This window comes from Natrix helvetica (genome assembly GCF_964273705.1).
Source record: "Natrix helvetica genome assembly, chromosome: 1".
In the NCBI taxonomy this organism is placed as follows: Eukaryota; Metazoa; Chordata; class Lepidosauria; order Squamata; family Natricidae; genus Natrix; species Natrix helvetica.
The window spans coordinates 187,841,167-187,867,073 of NC_138548.1; the positions used below are offsets into that span (position 1 = coordinate 187,841,167).

The 25,907-nt window shown below is 45.8% G+C and overlaps 1 protein-coding gene across 7 annotated transcripts in view; it reads right to left on the reverse strand.

Moving 5' to 3' along the window:
- IKZF2 (IKAROS family zinc finger 2) overlaps window positions 1-25,907 on the reverse strand; it is a 139,423-nt gene that overhangs the window by 96,140 nt on the left and 17,376 nt on the right. Inside the window, exon 1 of one of the 7 annotated variants that reach the window (XM_081932352.1) lies at window positions 22,515-22,704. The exons of the other annotated variants lie outside the window; for them this stretch is intronic. The gene's annotated coding sequence lies outside the window, so the exon portion shown is untranslated. Of the gene's footprint in view, window positions 1-22,514; window positions 22,705-25,907 lie in introns of those variants that run through there. 7 annotated transcript variants of the gene reach the window in all.

Below are 25,907 nucleotides of genomic sequence, written 5' to 3' on the forward strand. Positions count from 1 at the left end.
AATGCAATAAATAAATAAAATATTCTGTGTGTGTGCATTTAGCAAGATGAAACAAAGTCCCAAACCTTGTTAAAACTCTTCACATGTAAGGGTGGGAATTCAGCAGATATTTGTACACATTGTTATCGATCAGCATGATATCTGACTAAATTTAAAGTAAAGATTTCCTTTCAGATGTCAATGTAATGAAAATCAACCAATTTCCTTAATTTTCCAAAGTTGAAAAAGATGAGCTAACAGTGAGTTAATCGGATACTCTGCAAAGCATAGGGGTTGAACAGCTTTAGACAACAAATCCAATCCATTCTACTTGTCATTAAAATATTACATTTTAGCTGTTTCAATAAAGTTCTTCATGCAGGCCTTTGGCTGCAAGTATGTATTGGTCACTTTTATTCACAGGAGATGGTGAATTAATGTTTTACCAGATCTCCCTCTGGAGTTCTTGGTTTTCTTTTGGCAATGCCTGTGATTATTAATCAAGTCCCTCTTTGGATTTTAAAACATTTATGTACAAAAAGCACTTCAATATTTCGGATCCTAATAAGCTGTAATGGGAATCACCCTTGCAACTGAGCACAAATTCTTTTTTCTCCTGCCTACATTGAAAAACAAATTTCTATACTAATTAACTAAGAAACATGGTTAACAAAATTCAGACCTGCAAACTGTTAAACCAGTGCCAAATAGTGCAGTTTGTCCTGAAGTAGTTAACTACTGATTTCCAGCTCAAAACAAATAGGAAACTATTGTTAATTGAAGATAACTGATTTGCTTGCTTCCTCACATGAAGGGTAGAATAAAAATCTTATAGGTGCAGCCAAAATATTTTCTACGCCTTTGAACTATTAAAGCAAAATCAGATTGTCTGAATATAGTTGTAAAGACATAGCTGCATCCAAAACATATTTCTTCTATATAACCCAGTGTACAAGTATTAGAGAAAAAAACTTACTTACATATAAAATTAGTTGAGATACCAAGCTCATACAAAACATGTTCATTTTTGTAAAAGCAAATGATTATGCTTTTGATACTCAATCACTTTTAATTTTGAAGAGGAAACTGTATGAAACGTTGCATCTCTGGTCATCTTCTAATTACTCCTTATGATCAAAACATAAAAACAGGAATGAAGGGCTAATATCCCAGATAAAGAGATACTTCTCTCATTCTATAGAGAAGTTGCCATGTTCAGTAATATTCTTATGTCTCTGAGCTTAGCATTCACAAATACATGAGCTTCTCTCTAGTACATAGATATGATTCATTTTCAAACAGGGCCAAATAGCCTACGAACGTTTACCCCAGTTTTGATTAGTACTGTGAGCAGTGGTGGGATTCAATCCAGTTAACAACTGGTTCACCAAAAATGTGAGTGTGCATGCATGCGCACACGGCTTCTGTGCATGCACACTCATGGCTTCTATGCATGTGCATGTGCATGACTTCTTCTCTTATAGTAAAGGGAATCAAGACAGGGCAATCTTCACATTTTACTTCACTCCTTCCTGCCTACCCAGACTAAGCTGATATTTGCACAGCATTCTCTGAATTCATTCTTTAAGGTGATCTCACTGTTCTTCTAAAGGCACACTCATGAAATCTCTTTCTTGCCATCTCAGGTCTCTGGCATTTCATAAGACAAAGAATCATGGCTATAAATTTGCTCTTATTATGAAGTGGGAAGAACATTTTTCTCACCCACCTCCCCATGTTTCATCCACCTCTTTGCACAATTTTCCTGTTTTTCCACATTTTCTAGCCATCTAAAACAAAGCATACCTGCAAGGATCTCACAAGAATCATGAACTGTTGATTTCTCAGTTTATGTTTTATACAATAATGCACTTACTGAAAAAGAAATTTCCATTAAATGTTAGGTAAGGCTTTTCATTCCAAAACATTCTTTAGATATCACCCTTTGCTCCTAAATTAATGTGAATAACAAAAATGTAGAAAAGATATTCTGAATACAGGATAATATTTTTTTTAGGTTTTACACAGTTGATTATATGCTGAAATGAAGAAACCCAAGTATGAAGCTAATAAAATCAATATGACATAGCTAAATAGGATTAAACAAGCATATCATAGCAACATGAATCCTTTATCAGCTTATGCAGTTAATGAATGATAATTACAATTTTAGTAAGCCTATTTTACAGCTTATGATAGATCATTCAGGCATTTTCTGGGTCAAAATAGTGAGCAACTGTGATACTAAAATTCGCAACCAAGCTGCAAATATCAAGCAATACAGCCAGAGGAGGCACTGAAGGCCCCAAATAAATTATCAAATAGGCAAACAAACATGCAAGTAAACAGGGCTGCATTAGGCCAAGGGGCATAGTTGCTAACTAGCCAGTTTCTGCATGAAATTTGTAGCCAAGTTGTATTATGAGAAGGGGGAAGCAAGTGTAATGAACAATCTAGACAAGGTGGCCTCTAATCCACTCAAGGGTCTTTGCACCCAATCTGGAACATACAGTACAAGAGTATCCATGGGACACAGTGGAAAGTTTTTCTGAAGGAAGTTAGAGAGCAGGCTTAAAACTGACAACCATGGCATTTCCCCAGGTGCTGCCTAATTATTCTACCAGAACAGTCCAGATCATGCCAGCTCTTAACTTCAGGTGCTCATTCTGCTTCTGCACCAGCAATTGCCTTTGCTTTCTTGGGCCCAGGGGAGACATGGATTTCAGCAACTCCTCCTTTCCAGCTGTGTCCTGTTTAAGAGAAAAGTTTCCCTCAGGCTACTCCTGAACAGCTGGCAACGGCACCACCTCTCACAAGTCCCTATGCAGATACCAAATCCTCCTCCCTAGCATGGATATGAAGTACACCAAAACCAATGGCTGCATCCTGGACACAACAGAGAAGCACATTATCATCTTGAATGGTGGTTTCATATCTGAGTTATTCCTGATGATTGGAATAATTTTCTAACACTTTGCTTTTCTAACATTTAAGATAGTTATTCCATCTCTGTCTTTCTTGAACAACACAAAATAGTCTCTGTCTTCTGGTTGACATAATTTCAATTGTTTGAAAGGTGCTATCGTGCTCCACCAGTCTCCTTTGCTCAAGGCTAAACAGGTCTAATTGTTTAATCTCTCCTTTCATCAGAGTTAATTTCTAGCTCCCTTAACATTCTCACTGCCCATTCTAAACTTCTTCCAGTTTCTCCAAAACTATATTGAACTATGCTCCCTGAACTGAGGATAGTAACCAGTGGGTTCTGAGCAGTGACGTGCAGTCAGTGGAGGCAGGGGAGGCGGAGCCTCACCGCTCTCATCATGAAAATAAAAAAGAATTACTCCAGGAAGCCGTGAAAGTGGCTGGGAGAGGCGCGCGGCTTGGTTTAGCCTCCCTGGACATCTCAGCAGCAGCCCCAAGTGTGCCGATCTCGCCATTTTTTACATCGGGCGAGCCCAGGATCCTTGCAAGGGGAATGGGACGTGTGCAGGAGGCTCCTCAGCTCCAGCCTCAATCAGCGCAGCCGCGGTCCCCTTCATCTTGCCTCAGGAAGGAGGGGAATGGGACCACGTGTGCAGGGGAAGGGGATCGCGGCTGCGCTGATTGAGGCTGGAGCTGAGGAGCCTCCTGCACACGTGGTCCCATTCCCCTTGCAAGGATCCTGGGCTCGCCCGATGTAAAAAATGGCGAGATCGGCACACACGGGGCTGCAGGAGTTACAAGAGGGGGGGAGCGCTCACGTTGCTTGCCGCCTTCGGTATACCGCTAGGTTGGGGAGTGCCCGCTGCCGCCGCCCGCCGCCGCCAGCCGCCGCCCCGCGCCGCCCGCCGCCGGCGCCGCCCCGCGCCGCCCGCCGCCGCCGCCGTCCCGCGCCGCGCATAACTTCCAAACTCCAAAACTTCCAGCATCGGCCGCTCTAGAAGTGCTCTCTATGGTGGGCCGGCTGCTGGAAGACTCTGTCCAGAAAACTCTCTGTCCGGCAGCCGGCCCACCAGAGAGAGCACTCCTAGAGCGGCCGATGCTGGAATTTTTGGAGTTTGGATGTTATGCACGGAGCGGAGCGGAGTGGGGCGGCGGCGGCGGGGCAGCGGCGGCGGCAGCGGCGCGGGGCAGCAGCGGCGGCAGCGGCGGTGGCGGCAGCGGCGGCAGCAGCGGCAGCAGCGGCGGCGGCGGCAGCGGCGGCAGCAGCAGCGGCGGCAGCGGCGGCAGCGGTGGCAGCAGCAGCGGCGGCAGCGGCGGCGGCAGCAGCGGCAGCAGCGGCGGCGGCGGCAGCGGCAGCGGCGGCGGCAGCGGCGGCGGCGGCAGCGGCGGCGGCAGCGGCGGCAGCGGCGGCAGCAGCAGCGGCGGCAGCGGCGGCAGCGGCGGCAGCAGCAGCGGCGGCGGCGGCGGCGGCGGCGGCGGCGGCGGCGGCGGGGGCGGCGGGGGCGGCGGCGGCGGCGGCGGCGGCGGCGGCGGGGGCGGGGGCGGCGGGGGCGGCGGGGGCGGCGGGGGCGGCGGGGGCGGCGGGGGCGGCGGGGGCGGCGGGGGCGGCGGGGCGGCGGGGGCGGCGGGGGCGGCGGGGGCGGCGGGGGCGGCGGGGGCGGCGGGGGCGGCGGGGGCGGCGGCGCGGGGCAGTGGTGGCGGCGGCGGCAGCGGCACGGGGCAGCGGCGGCGGCGGCGCGGGGCAGCGGCGCTGGCGGCGGCGGCGGTGGGGGGCGGCGGCGGCGCGGGGCAGCGGCGGCGGCGCGGGGCAGCGGCGGCAGCGGGCGGCGGCAGCGGGCACTCCCCAACGGTATACCAAAGGCGGCAAGCAACGTGAGCGCTCCCCCTACCCCCGGCTCCTGTAACTTGGCGCTTTCAGGATAACGCTAGGTCAGTGAGCGCGGGACAGGTTGTATTTTTGGGGAAACACGGTACCTAGGCATTTTTTACATCGGGCGAGCCCAGGATCCTTGCAAGGGGAATGGGACTATGTGTGCAGGCGGCTCCTCAGCGCACAGCCTCAGATTAGCAGAGCCGCGATCCCCTTCCCCTGCACACATGGTCCCATTCCCCTCCTTCCTGAGGCAAGATGAAGGGGACCGCGGCTGCGCTGATTGAGGCTGGAGCTGAAGAAACTTCTCCGTTTGGGCTGCGCCCCTGCGATCGGAGCAACCACGTGGTTTGATGACGTCACCAGCCTCACCAGTCATAAACGTCACCGCACGTCACTGGTTCTGAGCAAACAGAATAAAGAAGAATAATTGGTTCCCATGATTGGAAACTATATTTCTATTGCTGCAGCCATGACATGCTCAGTTTTCAATCAACTATTATTCAAATGTCTTTTTTAGAAGGACTGTAATCAGTTCTATACTTGTGCATTTGACTTTGGTTTCTTAAGAGAATAAACGGTATTGGTAACTAATTTATATTTTGATTCATAGATTAGCAGAACAACATTAAGTGTTAAAATTTACAATCATGTCATTATGACAGTCAGGCATATATAACCAAAACTTAGAATGTTAATTACACACACACACACACACACACACACACACACACACACTATGTGTCTGTGTGTACATACATACCAGTACCGTTCCAGTACAGTGCTCTGGAGGGCCCATCCATCCACCCACCCTCCTTACCTGTATTTGAGTTGATCAGGGCTTATGTACACGGAGCATACGGCGCCTGCGCAATGCTCCGCCGAGCAGCTAGAGCATTGTGGGTGGTAAGTACGCATGCGTGCGCTGCATGCGTGCTGCGTGCATGCTTCTGGTGGACGCCCGGCCCTGTTGCACCGTACCGGTTGCACCGGGATCCAGAACCCACCACACATACATACATACATACATACATACAGTAGAATACAGTATCTTTTCTTATATAAAGAGTCCGTTTGGTCTAGTGGTGAAGGCACCAGGCTACAAAGTCCTGAATTCTAGCCCTGCCTTAGGCATGAAAGAGCAATCCTGGAGCAGTTACCCTCTCTCACTCCAATCTGCCTCACCAGGATGTTGTTGTGGGGAAAATAGGAGGAGGAAAGAGAATTAGGTATGTTCATCACCTTGTTATTTATAAAAATAATAAAGGCAGGATAAAAATAAATTAAGTAATATGTAAACAATGAACTAATAGATAAAAATAAAAATAGCTAATCATCTTGACAGCAATGATAAGTACAGGGTAGAAGATCAGAAGATCTTTTTTCTAATTTAATCTATTTTCACCCTTTTTTTCTCTTTATTTTCCTTCATGGTTTTTACTTTGTTCAAAAAATCTCCAATAAAAATTTCAAAACTTGCTTATACAAAATATAAAATTACTATCACTAAAATCTAAAAGTAAAATTCTGATTAATATAAATTATGAAACTATTAATTCAGAAATACACACGCAGAGAGACAGACACCATTGCAGTAAAACCGAAAAGCTTAAATAGCTAAAAATAATCCAATCAAATACATATTTATGGGAACAGTCTTTGTCAGTGTGACAGCTCTAATTGCTGTGAATGAATTACTTTAGCATGGTCATGGTTTGTGACATAACAAAATAAGCACCTAAACTTTATCACTGACTATTACCTCCCTTTTTGGGTCAAATTTATTCATGAAGTAACAGAATGTTGCTACATTTAGGGAAGTAAGATAGCCATCTACTCTGTTTCCTTGAAAATAAGACCTCCCTGGATAATAAGCCCAATCGGCTTTTGAACGCATGTGCTAAAATAAGCCCTCCCCTGAAAATATTGCAGCATAGCAGCAGCCATGAGGTGACCACGCTTGCCGCCTCCTGCAACTCAGAATAATAAGACCACCCCGAAAATAAGGGAAAGCGCTTATTTCGGGGGGGAGGTCAAAAGAAAATAAGACCCTGTCTTATTTTCGGGAAAACACGGTAGTAAATAGTATATCAGGGTGCCCCAGAAATTTGGAGATTCATTCATCTGAAGGTGGATGTCCCTAGAGCATAGGTCAGTGATGGCGAACCTTTTTTGGCTCATGTGCCATAAGTGGGGGGAGCGCAGGGGGGTCGTGTGCAGGCGTGCCGCACCCATAATGCAATGCCCGAACCCCCAGTGTGCAACCCCCCATTTTTACTTTTTTTGCTCTCTCCAGGCTCCAGAGGCTTTATAGGAGCATGGGGAGGGTGACAACAGCCTTCCGCGTCCCCTCGGAAGCCCTCCGGAGGCTTCAGGGACCTTCAGGAGACTTCCCTGAAGCCTCCGAAGCAGTCAAAATGACCCTCCGAGCAAACCGAAAGTCACTTCCTGTTTTCTTGGAGGGTTGTTTTAAGAGCTCCGAAGGCTTCAGGGACCTTCAAGAGGCTTCCCTGAAGCCTTCGGAGCGCTCAAAACAACCCTCCGAGCAAACCGGAAGTCCTTTCCTGAACTTCCGGTTTGCCCGTAGGGCTGGTTTTTTGCGCTCCGGAGGCTTCAGGGAAACTCATGAAGCCTCCGGAGGGCCTCCAGGGGGGGAGGAGGGGGAGGCTCTTTTCGCCCTCCCCAGGCTCTAAATGGCTTTTAAAAGGGGTGAACTCAGCTGGCACATGCCCTGACAAATGGCTCCGCGTGCCACCTGTGGCATGCTTGCTATAGGTTTGCCATCACTGGCATAGGCAATAAAATAGGTGATCAGCTATGGTTTCCATGGCACCCCTGAGACAAGGTGTGAAAACAAATGTGGTGAATTTTTTTTTATATTTCCCTTCCAAAACTGCTGTGGGGAACACATTAAAATGGGCTAGAGCTCTTCTACATTTAGGGACTGAGATTTGATATAAATAGAAGGCTGGCTGTAATCTGTTTATAAATAAATCTCAGAGATGAACAGCAGATTCTAATTGACTTTCCATGTCTAAAATCCTTTGTTTTAAAGTTATGTTGGTTTGATTTGGCTCAGAGGCAAAATATCATTGTAGGAAAAAACATAAATATTCAATTTTCTTGGGGTAGCTTTTTCCCATGACAACCTGAAATTATCTGCCAAAATTACATGGGCCATCCCAAGTGGATTATGCAATACTGTTTACTAATATATTAAAATATTCATTCAAAACCTAGATTCAACCTTATTGATGCCTGCTTTCCACCAGAAGATTATGTCTGAAATGCAAGTAATCTGGGAAATTTTTCTTAGAAATTTTGTTTTGATTTGGTTTGTTCTCTTAACATAGCCATGCTGAGTTCCTTACTGCAGCTATGTAACTTAATAACTTAATTGCAGCAAGTATAAACTGTGCACTCTATCCAAAATATAAATTTGGATAGTTAAAGCTAATTTCTGTGCATTTTGAGAGACATAATCCAGATGAGCATTTTGGTTTCCAAGGTCTTGGAACACCCTTAAATATCTGCAGGTTTTAACCTAATCGATGATGTACATGCTGGTTTCATTTGGCCCTTTAGAAAAAGTGAAGATCTTGATTTTGACAATACTATTTTTTTTTCTTGCAGAAATCAGTAGGGAGTGGTTGCAAACTCTGTTAAGGCAATTAGAATTGCTACCCTGATATGTCTTTGGGGCTAGTTGAGGTAGACAGCAAGACCATTTAGAGGAGGCACCAATGAATGTGTAATATTTAAACTAAAGCCAATACATATGCTTATCCAACTTCTCTCCGTATCACTATTTATTTAGTAATTTTCAGTTTTGAGTCATCATGAATATTAAATACTAAAAGCAGCAATATATATTGAAGAGTTTCTAGATTTTTGCCACAATTTAGTTTTGAATACTGTTGTCAAATATAAAGTCAATGAAAGCTGTATGGAAACATAAAGCAGGTCTATGGGTAAACTCTTCTGCCAGGTGCTGTAGTGCCATAACAAAGCCTAATTTAGATTGACTTTCTTTAAAACAAGGTTGGATGAACATGCATCCAATAAATTTTGATCCTACCAATTTAATATCTAAGTGTTTGTCCTACATTTTGCTAATCTGTCTTGAAAATGAATTGGGTGGCAATTAGCATGATCATTTGTTTTGCCTTTTTGTTAACAGAATTTACAAGCCTTTTGGAAGCACACCAATTGCCATAAAAACAGAAAATGGTATCTGGATCCACCAACCCCAATTTCTATTTATTTATTTATATTTTTTAATCCTTGTTTTTATAAATAACTCAAGGTAGCAAACATGATGTCAGCCTCTGCTTTGCTGCTTGCTTTCGGCTGCCATAGAAACGGGGAGGGGGGGATAACATGGTATTTGGGAGGGAAAGCTTCAGCACAGGAGTGAATGAAGAAGGGAGTGGTTTTCTCACCATCTACTGCCCATGCTGCAGATAGTGGACTTGGCGCCAAGGCCAACCGTCCGGCATACCAACCTGATGGTGGGTTTTGAAGCTGCAGCCCACATGACACCTGTGGTATGTGTGGATTGGACTGAGGGATGGGGTTACCAGGGGGAGGGGGTTGGGTCACATATTGATATCTATGATTACGTGTGCTTTTGCCTCAGATCTTGCTTTGCCTACCTGCTATCTACTCATAACCAGTAAAAGTACTCTTAATTCTGAAATATGGAGTTGAGTGGTTTCTTTCTTGGTTACTGATGGAGGCTGCCCTGACATTAAGCAAGATCTCAGTTTCGCATTCAACCCGGAGTTAACACCTTCCAAGGGGAGTGCAATAAAATCCCAAACTTCAAAAGAATGTCCCACCCAGGCAGCGACCAGGAGGAAGACATGGGAGCAACTGCATCCTCATGCCCTCTGGAAACGGAGCGAATGGCTGGATCCGAACAATCCGTTCGCCCCAGATGGACATTGGGAGTGGGACAGAAGTATGAGTCCGAGGAAACCCCATTTGGGGTCACCACAAGGAGACAGAGGCGTCCAGCCGCTGCATGGCAGGAGGTCGAGGAGGAGAACCTTATGATGTCTCAGGCCATGAAACTCTTCGAAGAGGCTTGGGAGAGGCGATGTTTACATGATAGTTGTCCTGAAAGAGAAGATCTTCTCCCACAAACAGAGGAGAGAACTGCAGAGGGTCTGTTCTGCCCGAGAGAGACTGGGGGCACGGATGGTGGTGATGATCAGAATGAACGAGCCCCAACCCCAGTAGCAGCGGCCGCCAGAGCCATCCCAAGAGGGGGAGGGGCCCCCCGCAGACGCCGGATGGCCAAAGTTCCTCTACTTGGTATGAAATTCGGTGGGGAGGCAAAAAATCTTGGATTTTTCCTCGTTCAAGTATGGAATTACATGCGTCAATTTGGAGAGGATTTACCTACAGAAGAAGCCAAGGTAAGAGTTGTTACCATGGCATTAGAAGATAAAGCAGCGGCTTGGACGGTTGCTCTGCATAACGCTGATTCTCCCCTGAGAGACTATAATAGGTTTATGGCCGTCCTGAGTAAACGCTTTGATGATCCGCTCATAGGGTTTTAAACTAAATTTAAAACCCTTACCCAGGGAAACAGGCCAGTCGCTAAATATATACAAGAATTTTGTGAATTTTCTGTTTATATGAGGGGTTGGTCCGAACAGGCCCTGTTGGATGGCTTCATGGACGGTTTAAACAAAGATATATACCAGAACTGTGTAAATAGGGGGGGGGGGGACGAACATTGCAGTGCTGGTATGAATTGGCAGCGGATGTGGAAATTGATTTAGCCCGAGACAAGTACCGTGATGACAGTGAAAAAGAGAAGGCTACTCCCCCCAAAAAAAACCTCCAAAGAGCTCCAAAATGAGGGAAAAGTTGGTTTACTAGCAAGCCCCGAGCCATCATCTGTTTCTGTTGCGGGAAGGAGGGGCACATAGCAGCAAACTGCCACACCAAGATGCGACCAAAACCTTCTGCTGGGGGAGAGAGAAAACCAGACAAATATCCTGGGAAAAGAAGGGACACCGTCATGAAAGGGGTGGAGCCGACTGCACAGTTCCATCCCACTCCAAGGGAGGAGGAACCATCCTCCTCATCGGAGGAAAGTAAAACCGAATCTGACGATGAACGTCTGGTAAGTTCCCAATCGGGCCCCATGACTATCCCGATAGAACTTAAAGTGCCCTCTACTGGAGTGCAAGAGAAAATGCTGGCCCTCTTAAATTCGGGATGCACACGTTGCATCGTTAGTCCTGAGGTGGTGGAAAAACTGGGGCTGAAATTGAAAACTTTAAAAGTCCCCATTGCTTTTTGCCAGCTGGACGGCTCAATAGCTGGGGAGAGCCCTGCCCATTTTGTAACTGAGCCAATAGACATGTGGATGGGCACTCACCAAGAAACTATAAGTTTTATTGTCGCGCCAGGAATGGATCCGCCTCTCATACTAGGGTTACCTTGGTTACGGAAGTGGAACCCATGCATCAATTGGAGAAAAGGGTGGTTGCGCATCCGATCCGCTACGTCGCCTGAGGGAGAGAGGGGGCTCCAAAACCTATTAACGCTAAACCTAACCTAGCGGCCACAGGACAAAAAAGAATTGAGGGGGAGGAGAAAATCCCAAAAGAATATTGGGACCTAAAGGATGTTTTCAGTAAGAAATCCTCTGATAAATTACCCCCTCACTGCGCAACAGATTGCAGTATTGATATCCTCCTGGGAGTGAAACTTCCAAAACCCCAAATCTACTCAATGACCCCCCGTGAAATGGATGAATTACGGAAGTTTATTGATAAAAATTTACAAAGGGGGTTTATTACACCTGCCAGGCCCCGAGTGGCTGCTCCAGTGTTGTTTAGATACAAAAAGATGGCTCCCTTCACCTCTGTGTGAACTATAAGAACTTGAATGCAGTGTATGTACACAATGTTTTCCCCCTCCCTCTGATGAAGGACATGTTGGCCCAATTGGGTAAAGGGAAGATTTTCACAAAATTGGACTTAAGAGAGGCTTATTACAGAGTCAGGATTAAAAAGGGAGATGAATGGAAGACTGCTTTCAACTGCTCACTTGGTTGTTTCCAATTCCGAGTACTCCCTTTTGGTCTACAGAGGGCACCAGCGGTTTTCATGCAACTAATAAATGAAATTCTGCATGACCACCTGTACAAGGGAGTCATAGTCTATCTTGATGACATCCTTATTTACACTGAAACACATGAAGAACATGTGACATTAGTGCGTTCAGTTCTCAAAAAACTCCGTGCGGTGGAGCTTTATGCCAAATTGTCTAAATGTGAATTTCATCAGGAAAAAATTGACTACCTTGGCTATCGCATCTCCCACAATGGCATCGAGATGGACCCAGCTAAAGTCCAAGCCGTTACCGAATGGGCACCCCCGCCCCGCACCCGCAAACAATTACAGAGTTTCTTGGGATTTGCAAATTTTTATCATCAATTTATTCCATCCTTCGCCAGCATTGCGCTACCCATTATAAATCTCCTAAAGTCAAAAGGAGAGGCCAAACCCAAACTGGGGAAGCCATTGAAATGGACTATGGAATGTCAGGCCGCATTTGAAAAACTAAAGCGACTCTTTGCAGCTGAAGCTGTTTTAAAACACCCAGACATGGATGCACCATTTATCGTTCAGGCTGACGCTAGTGATGTAGTGGTGGGAGCAGTATTACTTCAAACAAACACCGACGGGCACCTGCAGCCTTGCGCTTATACCTCACGAAAATTGACAGAGACAGAGAGGCTATGGGCTATATGGAAAAGGAAGTTTTTGCAGTCAGGTGGGCTTTGGTGACCTGGCAACATTTCCTTGAGGGCGCTAAACACCCTTTTGAAGTCTGGACTGATCACAAAAATTTGGAAGCGTTAAAAACCCCTCGAAAGCTATCTCCTAAACAAATGCGTTGGGTGCAACATTTCAACTGATTCAATTTCACCCTAAAATACATCCCTGGAGGGAAGAACGTCATGGCAGATGCATTATCCAGACTCCCACAATACAACAGTTCCAAGCTAAGCGTCGTACTTCCAGTCATCCCAGCGAAAAGTCTTGCTGCTCCAATGGTTACCAGAAGCCAAACCAACTCTAATTTGGAGGTCACAACAGACCTCATCTGCAAACTCAAGGAAAGCCTTGAGTCCAACTACTGGTTTAGGGAACATTCAAATGAATGCACCATGAAAGATGGACTAGCTTGGATAGGTGCTAAATTATATGTTCCTGCAAGCATGAAGTCTTTGGTGCTACAACGAGCTCATGATTCCCGCATGGCAGGACATTTTGGGTTTGTGAAAACTCTGCATCTCATCAAAAGACAATTTTGGTGGCTGTCTTTGAAAAAAGACATTGAATCATATGTGGCCAGTTGCCCTGTATGTGCCGCTGCTAAGCGGCCACCAGGAAAGTCCCAAGGCCTGCTTCAAGGTGTAGCCCATCCTGAATCCCCGTGGAAGGAATTATCGATGGATTTCATTGTCAAATTACCGGAGAGTCAAGGAAATACCATGGTCTGGGTGGTCACGGACTTGTTCTCTAAACAGGTTCATTTTGTGCCTTGTTCCAAGATCCCTTCAACTAAGTCTTTAGCTAAATTGTTTATTACACATATATACCGTTTGCATGGGGTGCCGGAGTGGATAATATCAGATAAAGGGGTACAGTTCACCTCTCTCTTCTGGAAGGAGTTTTTGAAGTTGATTGGCTCCACCCAGGGGTTAAGCTCTGCCCACCATCCTCAGACTAATGGAGCTTGTGAAAGGACTAACTCTGTTTTGGAGCAGTACCTCTGGTGTTTCATCAATTATCAGCAGGATAATTGGACTGAACTGTTACCACATGCTGAAGTGGCGTACAACAACTCTGTGCACAGCAGCACCGGTTTCATCCCTTTTAGACTTGTCTTTGGACTCACAATCTCCCGGTGTCTACCCTGGTGCTTTAATCACTAGACCAAACTGTCTCTCTATCTAAGACTACATAAGAATGAAATTAGAACTGGGGGCTAAACTGCTTTAAGATGTCTTTAATTTCTGAACATAAAATTGGGAGCCACTGGAGAAAAGAGTTTCATTTCCAGACAAGAGACTTTAGTGCATACAGGAGCCATGGTGGCATAGTGGTTAGAATGTAGTGTTGAAGGCTAATTCTGCTGACTGCCAGGGATTTGATCTTCACTGGCTCAAGGATGACTCAGCCTTCCTTCCTTCAGAGGTCGGTAAAATGAGGACCCAGATTGTTGGGGGCAATATGCTGACTCTGTAAACCACTTAGAACCGTGATGACGAACCTATGCATGTGTGCAAGAGGTGGCATGCAGAGCCATCTCTTTGGGCATGTGCCATTGCCACTTGCTCTTCCAGATTCTGGTGCATGAATGTGTGCCAGCCAGCTGGTCTTCTTGTGCAGGAACGCCAGAAACCGGAAGACAGCTGTCCAGTACGCACATGCGTACCAGGCAGCTGCTCTTCTGGTTTCTGGTGCTCCTACGCAGGTGAAGACAAGATGGCCAGTACATCTGTGCACTCCGGAACCCAAAAGAGCAACTGCTCTTCCAGTGCGCATTCTGGTTTCGGCACTCAGTGCCAACACTGACTTAGAGAGTGCTATAAAGCACTGTGAAGCTGTATGTAAGTCTAAGTGCTATTGCTATATATATAAAGCAGAAAAACTATTTTCCCAGATACCAGTAGGTATGTAAAAGAACAAAAGGAATGACCAACTTACAAAAATTACAGGGTTCTTTCATGGATGCCCTCTCAGATACTGCCAGAATTCCTTAATTGCTTTTCTTTTTTCCTTACCAATCAACTGCTTATATTTTTCTTCAATTTCAATAACTCAGCGATTGAACACAAAACAGGGTTTTCTTTAAATATAGTAGTTTGAAATATCAATTCAGCAGCTTCCTATCATAATGGTACTCAAGATTAAAGTGCATATTGGTATACTTCCTAGTAGTAGAGCCTTGTGAGGTGGTTGACATTGGCTGAAACAACTTAATTGTTGTAGTTACCTAATGTGGCAACACATGATATACTACACACACACTATTTCTGGCTCTGATTTAACCAATTTGCCAACTACAGCTTCTTGCTGAGGTAACCATTTAGTGCAGGGGTGTCAAACTCGATTTCATTGAGGGCTACATCAGGGTTGTGTTTCACTTCGGAGGGCCGGGGGATGTGGCTGGGATGGTTCTAGCCATAATGGGCATGGCCAGTTCGATGTCACTCACATTGGGGGCACCTGTGGTGGCCAAGTGCTAAGGCAGGACTTCCCTGAGACACCCCCCCCCTCATTCTCATTATCTCCTTCCTTCCTTCTTTCCTTCTCTTCTTTTTCCTTCCCTCTTCATTCCCCTTTCTTCTTTCTTCCCCCCTTTCCCCATTTTTCCTTCATTGCTTTCTTTCCTCTTTCCTTATTTTTCTTTGTCTTTCCTCTTTCCCTTTCTCCTTTTGTGTCCCATCTTGCATGCTCAAACTTCGTCTCCTCTGGTGCTCCATTTTCGATGGCAGAGGCACCACGGAGGATCTGGCCCATGAGCCTTGAGTTTGACACCCCTGATTTAGCATGAGCAGAGCCAAGCTAATCAGTCACAGTCGTATTATGATAAGAGAGTAAGTGCATTCATCAAAGGTCCTCAGAAATAAAGCACTTGGGTTACATATGTCTGTTAAATTTCATTTTGCTACATCCAGCCCATTTTTCATTTGACTTCTATAGCATTAGCTAATTCCACCCAGTTGTGTGTCATCTGTAAATTTTATAAGCATCATTATAATTTCCTTTTCTCATCCAAGTCTTTAACTAAAGTGGCAAAGAATACAGATCTCTACATTAAATAATGTAGCAACTCTTTCTTTCTCTATTTGTTGAAGAGCCATTAATAAGTACTATGTCCTTCAAGGCAAGGACATTGTACTTATCCATTTAAGTACAATGGTATAATTTAAGTGATTGGTGCAATGATCAACAAGCCTATTAATCTGGATGTTCAGAGTACTTTGTTAATATTTTTATGAAATCATGTCATACTACTGCTATAGTATTCCAGCAATCGACTAATGATAAAAAATGAAATAAAGTTAGCATGCTGAACTTATGGTAATTATTATTTTCAACATATTTACAGCTTTGTGGTCTGCTCTGGAATCTTCCCAGGTTTTGGTGTCAGACTGACTGGACTGTAATTCTTTAAAGAAAAAAACTACCTACCTACCTACCTTTCTTTCTTTCTTTCTTGATATGCAAAACATTTTCTTTCCTCTGGTCATCTGGCACTTTATTCAGCAAGACTCACCACAATACTCAGTGAGATCATTTGGCAAGATCATCAGCAAGTTGCTTCAGTACCAGGGGAGGATTTTTGCCGGTCCAGTATGCGTGTACCTGTTCATCAAATTTAGCGTGCCTTTCAGTACCCTTTGTCGGGTGGCACCATACTGGAACGTTCCGTCCCCTGGCCTCCCCACTCGCTCCCCCTGCCCGCCTGGTCACCGCTCAATCTCTCTCTCCCTGCCTCACCATGCTTGCAAAGCATGGCACAAGGGGCAGAAGCCCCAAAACCCAGCGGGGAGCCTAAGCAAAGGAGGAGGCAGAGAGAAGGGGAAAACCCTAGCGAGGGCTGCCTGCTGCCAACTCAACTCCACACAGAGTGGGCTGCAGAGGGTGCCATAAGGCAGGTTGATCAGGGCAGCGTGCTGCTGCAAGAAGCCACACTGCCACTGCTGGAGCTGCATTGCCCCACTGGGTTCGGGGACTTCTGCCCCTCATGCTGTGCTTTGCAGCTGCCAGAGCCCTGCACAGATCTCTTTGGGGTGTTGGGCAACCTGGCTCAGGGAATCCCTCCCCTCCAGAACCAGGTTGCCCAGCATCCCAAAGAGGTCCATGCAGGGCTCCAACAGCTGCAAAATGCAGCACGAGGGGCAGAAATCCCCAAACTAGGGTTTCCCCCTTCCTCCGCCCAGCTCTTTGCCTCCTCCTTTGCTTAGGCTCCCCACTAGGTGTGGGGGCTTTTGCCTCCCGTGCCACACTTTGCAGCCACTGGAGTCCCATGCGGACCTCTTCAGGGTGCTGGGCAACCTGGTTATGGGCATTCCCCCAGAATGGGTGGGGGTTTCTTTTTAAAAAACGCCTCTCCAGACAATCTTGAAAACCTGCGAGGTTGCTTTGGGAGGGGGCAGATGGGCAGCATTCCCCCTGGTCCCTGGGTGCCTGCAGCCTCAGAGCCTGCAGCCTTAAAGCAGGCCTTTGCACAGTAAAGAAAATCTTCTCATGAGTGTGAGAAGTTCTTAATTGCCTTTAGTGTGCAAGTTGCTGCAGGCTCCAAGGCTGCAGGCACCCAGGGTCAGGGGGGATGCTGCCCGTCTATCCCCTCCAAAAGCAACCTGACAGGTTTTCAAGATCATCTGGAGAGACGGGTGGTCAATCTTTTTTGGGGGGGGGAACGGACCGCACTGCCGAGGACAGGCACTGGATGGGAAGCCGGTGGTGCTGGGAGCTGGGCTGCACACAGAGGAGCCAGTGGTCGGGGCACCCTGAAGCAGCACTAGCCAGCATGTCCCACAAGAAGAGCCCCAAGGACAAGGGTGGCAATGCCGTGTCCTCCTTAGCCCTGCCCGCTGCCCAGCAATGCGCCTCCTTCTCCTCGTTTGGGTGGGGTGGGCATGGGTGTGAGTGCAGCCCAGGATGGGGAAGCCAATGAGGGGGTGCTGCCCAGCCGGTCCTCCCTCAGCAGCAGCGGCGAGTTCCACAATGTCACCTTCATGGCGAGTGGTGGGCGCAGGCACCCCGTGGCCAGGGCAGTGGGGCAGGTGGGCGGATGGGTGGAAGGTTACCCTGACCCGACTGGCGGCTGGTGCAACCGAGGCGACATGTCTTGGGGTGGCTGGTGGGCGCAAAGAGCACCTGTCTTCCCCAGCCAGGCTGGAGCATGGGACAGCCTCGCAACAGGCATGTCTGCTGCTCACAGAGTGAAGATGCGGTGCTTGGAAGTGGTGGCGGGCTTGTTTTCCAGCCAGTTCCCGGCCTTGCGAAAGTCCCAAAAGTGCCTGGGCTGCTGCGGTGCGCCTGCTGCTGCTGCCGCCTCCACTCCCAAACGGAACTGTCAGCTACAAGCAGGTGCCTGAAGCTGCTGCTTGCAGGCATTAGTGGCTGCAGGTAGACTGCGCCTATAGCAGGAAGCTCTTCACCCCGTGACAGCTCTTTTATGTCTCAAAGGTGCTTTTTCCCAAAGGCAACTGGATTGTTTTTTCCTTGAGGAAGAAGAACAACAAAATGTTTCAGTTCTCATCCAAGAAGCTTCATCAGTTGTGATGGTGGTGTGTGTGTTTGTGTGTGTGTGTGTGTGTGGTGAGGAGGAGGAAGGATAGGTACTGGTTGAGGCTGGATGGTAGGGGAAAGATAGGTTCTGACCAGATTTTTTGCAGGATGGGTGGGGGTGGGGGTGGAAGGATTGGTTTTTTTTTTTTGGTTTTTTTTTTTGCAGTTATCTGGTTGTTCACTATCTCTCTCTGAGAGCTGTTGAAGCCACTTGGGGGTTGATCTGTGCTCTCAGGATCTCCTGAATCAAATTGTGAAATCTTCTTGGAACTGCTACAAGGGGTGCATTGTAGACTAGACATAGGTGGTGTCGTATTCCTTCCCCTCTGTTGAGAGCAGGCTGGAGAGACCTGGTCTGTCCTGAACTTTTGAAGCTGGTGGGGCGGGCTCTGAATAAAAGTCAAAACCTGAGTTTGATCCTGACCTAGAGGTTTTTGTTGGAATCCTGTTTTAAGTTTTGGAGAAAGTCTTAATTCACCCTAAACTTGTGACTGCTTTCATAAAACCTTAGAGTGAGTGAGTGAGTGTGTGAGTGAGTGTGTGAGTGAGTGAGTGAGTGAGTGAGTCAGGCAGGCAGGCAGGCAGGCAGGAAGGAAGGAAGGAAGGAAGGAACGAAGGAACGAAGCAAGGAAGGAAGGAAGCAAAAGAGAGAGAGAGAAAGAAAGAGCCAGAGAAAGAAAAAGAAAAAGAGAGAAAGAAAGAAGGAAGGAAGGAGGGAGAGAAGGGAGAAAGAAAGAAAGTGGGAGAGATACACACAAGAAAGAAAGGAAGAAAGGAATGGAGGGAGAGTAAGAGAAAAAAGAGAGAGAGACAAAGATAAAGAAAGAAAGAGAAAGAGAAAGAAGGAAAGAGAAAGAAAGAAAGAAAACGTATGACCACAATTGAGCCTAAAATTTTGGTTGCTAAGCAAGAGCATCGTTAAGTGCGTTTCACCACATTTTCCAAGTTGGCCATGCCCACCCGGTCACATGACCGCCAAGCCACTCCCACAAAACAGGCCACACCTACAGAATAGGTTCTAAAAAATTTGAAACCCACCACGGTTCAGTACCCTAAGATACAATTCACCCAATCCTGGAAATACAGACACAGCATCTTCCTTGAGTTTATTTTTTGTCAACCTCGTCTTCAATCTTGCTCCTTCAGAGGCACCTCATGGAAAATATATCCTCTTCTCACAAAGGCTAATCTAAGGTTAGAGCTGAATACTTGCATGCTTTCTTTGTTACTTATCAGCATTATCCATATTCATTGAGTACTTATTATACTCTTGCAGCTTCCTTTTATTATGGGCATATTTGAATAAGTGTCAGCCCTAAAGCCATTTTGGAAGCATCCTCAGGGCTGCCACAACCGGGCTGTTGAAGCTGTGGGTACTGAGGGGAAGATAGAGATAGCTGGGGGGATGGATGTGTAGCCAAAATTACATTCTTTCCCGTGGGATCCAAGGATGCCCTACCAGGTGTTGGAGGGGGCGAGGACCAGAACCAGCTGGGGATGAGACTGTGACCTGATTGGGCCATGACCTGGAGGGCAAGAACTTTGGGTTTTGATTTGGGTGGGAAAAACTATGGGTTATTCAGAGTCGGGTTTTCACCAGCTGGGCCAATATGATATTCCTAATAAATTTGTACTTTGAGTTTTGATTGCTTTGGGTCTGTTACTTGGAACTCTGACAATAAGCTCTTTTCCTTATTCTTAGAATCATTCATTGTCCTCATTTTGAGCCTTTAGCATTATCTCTACAATTATAGATGGCCATTATGCATGCTCATAGGTCCCTCTTTCTACCTTCTATGTCTCCTTTTCTTTTTTCAGGTTTTTACTAATGTGTGTCTGTGTCTGAGTCCGTGTGAACACATTGGGCTTTTAGTTTGTTAGTTAGCTTGTTTCCTTCATTGAAATAATTTGCATTGTGGTCTAAGTAGCCTTTACTTAGCAACTTCTGCCATTTTCAGCTACTTTTCACATTAATAATTCTTGCCATGAATTCACATATTAATTGTTCTGGGCTTATTAAAATCTACTTTCTCTGAATTCTAGATATATTGTTCAATTACATGCACCTTTGATTTCCCTTAAAAACAACAACTCAAAAAAATCATATGGTCACTTTTTCCCACAAATCCTACTACTTCTACTTCCTCAACTAAAATTTTAGTGCCGATTTGTTTGTTTGTTCATTCAATTTATATAGCTGCCAACATCAAATATGAGACTTAGGGAGATTGACACCAGTAATAATAATACAAAAAATAACCAAAATAATAACAACTTTAAAACACATTAAAACTATTAAAAAATATAAATCTGCAGAAAAGTATGATTCATCTTACTAGCATTCTGCAGGCTCCACACCGTTACCATCAGATCCCCAGGCACAATGGCAAAAGTATGACTTCAGGCCCCTTTAGAACATCAATAAGATCAGGGAATGTTCAGCAGGCACAAATATAGCAAAAAGAGCTATAAGATTCCAAGAGAGAGAGGGGGAGGGAGGGAGGGAGGGAGGGAGGGAGGGAGAGAGAGAGAGAGAGAGAGAGAGAGAGAGAGAGAGAGAGAGAGAGAAAAGGCTGACTAAAAAAATCAATAAATGATGGAATTTCAAAAAGGTTAAGAGATGATGGATAATGAGAAAATATATTAATAAAATAGAAAAATACAAATAGGGAAAATAGTAGTATATATATTAACAGTACAGCATATTATAACTAAAAATAAGTTAAGCTTAGTAGATGGAAATTTAGGATCTAATTGTATTATCAACATTAATAGTGTGTTAAAGCATATTGTGAATTTAAAATATTAAGAATTAGAAATTGTAGGGATTTTGAGATACACTCCCAGGATTGATTAAATATTGTTAATAGTTGGCTTTATTAGTAATCCTACACATTTGGAATATTGAAGTTATGATGAAATAAGGAGTAATTCTTAAAATATGAAATATTAGTAATTTATAGGGGATAACAAATACATGGCGCAAAGAAATGTTATGTTTAAATGAATTAATGGGGGAAATGTTAAAGAATTATAAAGAGAGAATGGAATCGTTGAAGTTGGAAGATTAGGATTATACATACTTATTTGTATTATTATTGCTAGCGTTGTTTAAAAAAGATTTGACCCAGTCAATGCACTGTCCACAAAATATGTATGGTGGGAAAAAAACTGCAAATAAAACATGTTTTTTAAAAAAGATCAGGGCCCATTGACCCTCAGAGGTGAGGATGTTCCAAAGAGTAGGTGCTATAACAGAAAAAAGCTCTCCTCCTGAGTTCCGTTAGTGGCCTAACCTGTAACATCTCACGGAACAAAGAAACCTGATGCATTTCTATCTTCCGCCAACTTTTGAAGGAGAAATATTCAAGCAACATAACTCAGGATGTTACTAGAAGTGCCACACTTGTACAGTTTGTTTCCCAACATTATGTCAGGCTAATTAAGGCTCCCCACTGATATCACAGTATTGCTGAATTCATTCACTAGAAATTCTGAGCAGATGAAGATAGTTTTAACACACAGTACGATCCCCTCTCGACTATTACTAACAAATCATACATTTCAATTGCTGTGCTGTAATTATAAGAGCAAACCCACCAGATCACCTGTTAAATCATGTCTGCTTTCCTGCATCAACAATACAAGCCCATTATTTATCTTCCAAATTCTACTGTTTAGTCTGATAAACATATTTTGTTGGTGGAAATGTGGCCACTCATTATTCCAATCTTTTTTTTCTCCCTACATCCCTACAAGCATGCTTCCAATTCCAGTGTATTTTCTAGCTGTGAAACAAATATCTCACAAGCATTGCAAGTCCTGAGTGCATAGTCCTGCAACATGCCTCATCATGTATATATCATATGGAAGGCTTTTTTTTCTCATTTCCTTATCTGGTACTCAGGTTAGCCAGTTCACACTATTATTTAGGGGTTGACCCAGTGGTGGGATTCAATTGTTTTTACTACCGGTTCTGTGGGCGTGGCAGGGGAAGGATACTGTAAAATCTCCATTCCCTCCCAACTCCAGGGGAAGGTTACTGCAAAATCCCCATTCCCTTGAGATCAGCTGAGACTCAGGAGGCAGAGAATAGATGGGAGTGGAGCTAGTCAGAGGTGGTATTTACTGGTTCTCTGAACTACTCAATATTTCTGCTACCGGTTCTCCAGAACTGGTCAGAACTTGCTGAATACCACCTATGGGTTGACCTCAATTATCCTTTAACTTCCTCTGCAAACTCCTGATAGTTCTCTTTGATCATTACTTCAGTGAGTTTTTTCCATGAAAATTGACTACATTATATTCTTTCTATAAGGTTTACTTAGTAGAAAATAGTTAATTCATTCGCACCCAATGAATAGTACTCAGGATATACCCCTTGTAACTGTTCAGGAGGTTACCTTTTCACTCCTGAACTAATTGAACAAAGGTTCTTGCCAAAACATTGGTGGGGTATTTGGGGGGGTCACTCTTCTTTCTTTCTTCCTTTTCTTTTACTTTCTGTTCACTTTCTCTCATGAAACTCTTCTTCTGTTCTTCCTTAATTGCTATAACGTATGCAAATTAGAAACAGGTATTTGTGTATATATCTTACATCAAGAAACATAATTATTTGGTTGTATCATAGGATGCCTGGTTATAGAATGCGATATTATAGAAAATATTTTTCCTTACTACAGGCTTTTTAAAATCTATCAAACTGTCACTTAATTTTCTTAAACATGCTAAAAATAACCAAAAGAAATGTCAATCAAGTTTTGTGCATATTTTTTACAGTTGTTGCACCATACACTCATTGGCTGTACTGGTTTAGGCTGCCTGGAGCTGCACAATGATTAGCAAAAACAAAATTGTCCTAGATTTTCTATTTTAATTGACTTATGAGGTAAGACAGAAAATAACTGACTCCAATTCTAATCCAAACACCGTGATATGTATAATTTAAGTTTCCTGTTAAAATTCCATAGCTGTTAGTAACTTTCAGGACAGTGATGAAATGCTTTAGGAAAATCAATTTTGCCATAGTTTATATTAAACCTATACCTATTTCTTTTTCTGTGTCTTGACAACATCAAGTAACAATGGACACAGGGCATACTTTGCCCAATGGATTATCCAGTACTGTGCTACGAATGGACCACACTATTCACAGTATCAAATTTAATTAGATTTTTCACTGTCTCCCACAATATCTGATATGCCCTCTTACATGAAAAAGCTGCTGATACACGTTGGTGGGTAGTGGGCTTCCAATCATCTCCCACCCCAGTGAGTTCTCCACCATCCCACCAACCTGGGGATGATCCCAGCTCTGCTAGGTGGTCACTCCTTCTTGCCCCATTGCCAGCTGCAGTAGGCCCTTGGGCGACCCTGGCACCCCCTCCCGGCCAGAAGACCCTCCAGGGCAGCCCCATCACTCTCGCCATGTCCGGGCAGGTGCTGGGTCAGTCAACCCACACACCACCACCATGTAACTTCTCCGGCCAGAGCAGAGGGGAAGGTGAGAAGAGGAGGGGGCACATAGTGGGTGGGGTGTGCAGTTTTCCTTTCAGCCTGCGAAGCCGCACTCAGCCTGTTCAGCTCCCAGGGACGCTTTCCCAGTCAGCTGCCAATTTATAAACAGAAATTAACCAACTTCCTTTAAATTTTCCATTTCAATGAGAATTTAAGAAGTTTTAGAAATATTCTCATTGAAATGGAAAGTTTAAAAGAAGATGGTTAATTTCTGTTTATAAAGGTCACGTGGCAGCTGTGTGTGACTGCTGACTGACCCAGTGCCTGCCTGGACATGGCAGGGCTGCCCCGGAGGGTCCCCCAGCCAGGAAGTGGCTCCAAGAGAAAGCAGTGTCATCAACTGCAGCCGGCAACGGGGCATGAAGGAGCAGCTGTCCAGCACAGCTGGGAGCATCTCCAGGTCGGCGGGGTGGCAAAGAGGTTGCACGGGGCTGGAGGTGGAAGGGAGGCAGGGGTCAAGGCTGCCTTGTGCACCTGCAATGGGACACGGCAACTGCCTGGGGTGGGAGGTGGTCGGAGGCCCCCCTGCCTGCCCCATGGCCAGTTCAGGCCCCGCTTCAAGCGGGGGCTTGAAGGAATGGGGGCCGCGGGTCTTCCTGCCACCAAGCCTGCACAAAGTGCCCCAGCTTGGGCTTCCTCAGGGTCCTGGGGACAAAGCACCACTTCCTAACTTCAGAAGGGAGTTGGGCGAAAAGGCTGCCTGATGGGCGAGGTTTGTATCAAAGCCTCTTGTGGGAGCAGTGGGTCAGATTTCCCAGTGGGGAAGCCTCGGTGCAGCTGTGGAATGGCTCAGCGAAGCCTCCTGAGGCCCTTCCCAGGAAAGGGCTGGGAATGGAATCTGGGAGGAAGGGATGTCGAAAAGGTGGACAGGCAGCAGTGCCCAGCTGCAGCTTTAAAAGGTTCAGGGCAGTGGGAAAAGGGAGCTGGCCCTGCCAAACCTTGCACTCCCACCCCAGGTGTCAGGCTCAGAGAAAGTCCTCACTCATCAGCCGATCTCCTCCCATCTCTCTGTGTCTGTGTGTGTGTGTCTCACTCTCTCTCTCTTTGTTTCTGGGTCTTCTCACTCTCTCTTTCAAAAATTCGCAGCTGAGCCAAGCCAGCAAGCTCGCCTTGGGGCTCTTGCCAGCCATGGTGGAGGCTTCCTTTCGGGTGGCCCTCCTCCTTCTCCTCTCGTGACCACAACTGGCTGTGACAGGGCTGGGAGGTGCGCTCACGCAGGGAGACCCCCCTCAAGCAAGCACCACAGTGCAGCAAAGGCGCATGCGGGGTGGTTGGCTGCTCACTTAAGGAGGGTCTTAGCAGGATGCAAAAGAACATAGCTTCTATGCTGCACTAAGGTCCCAGCCATCGCCTTGCCATGTCCCGCACAGCTCCTCAGCGAAGAGGGCACAGGTTTCAGCCCAAAGCAGCAGGAAGCTAAGGCTGCCTTACGCACAAATGTGACGTGAAGGGAGTTACAAGACCACTTCGTTCCTGCACTAAGGCTCTGGTGACCCTCCTCTTCTTCCCCCCTCTGGGGGGGGGGAGGTATAACATGGCAAGACAATGGCCAGAGCCTTAGTGCAGGAGGGAAGCAGCATCCTTTTGCATCCTGCTGAGACCCTCCTTAAGCGAGCAGCCACCAGCCCCAGGTGCTCCTTTGCTGCACTTTGGTGCTCGCTTGAGGGGTGTCATCCCATCTGCACGCACCCTCCCAGCTGCACAAAGCAGCTAGATGGGAAGGGTGTGTGTGTGTGTGTAGAGCAGGTATTGATCATTTGGTGCTGAGGGGAAAGAGAGGCTTCTTTGCCAGTTTCCCAGATGGCAACACATACATTTTTGCCGGTTCTGTGAGCTTGGCTATGTGTGGGGGCGGCATATGACTAAGTGGGTGTGGGCATGAGTGATGTCAAGTTGGCCACACCTACTCAGTCACATGCCCCCTACCTAGCCACGCCCACAGAACTGGTAGTAAAAAAAATTGAAATCCACCCCTGTACCACACATATACTGTAATATGATGAGTAAGTTCAGTTAAACTGCTGGACTATGTATTTGTATTTCTTTCATTGTTCTCATGAGGTGGAATATTATCTTTCTTTATAGGTAATAGCCCCATGTTGTGTTTCCAGTGTTTATCCAGACATCATTTTACTGCTTCTTCCCAGACCCAATATAATATACTGATTTTAGCCTGTGAGAAATTAACTCACTAAAATACTAATAATTATATTAGTAGCCCTATGCGTATGAAATTCATTCCAGAAATCTGTAATGCTATCAATATTAGTTCATTTAAT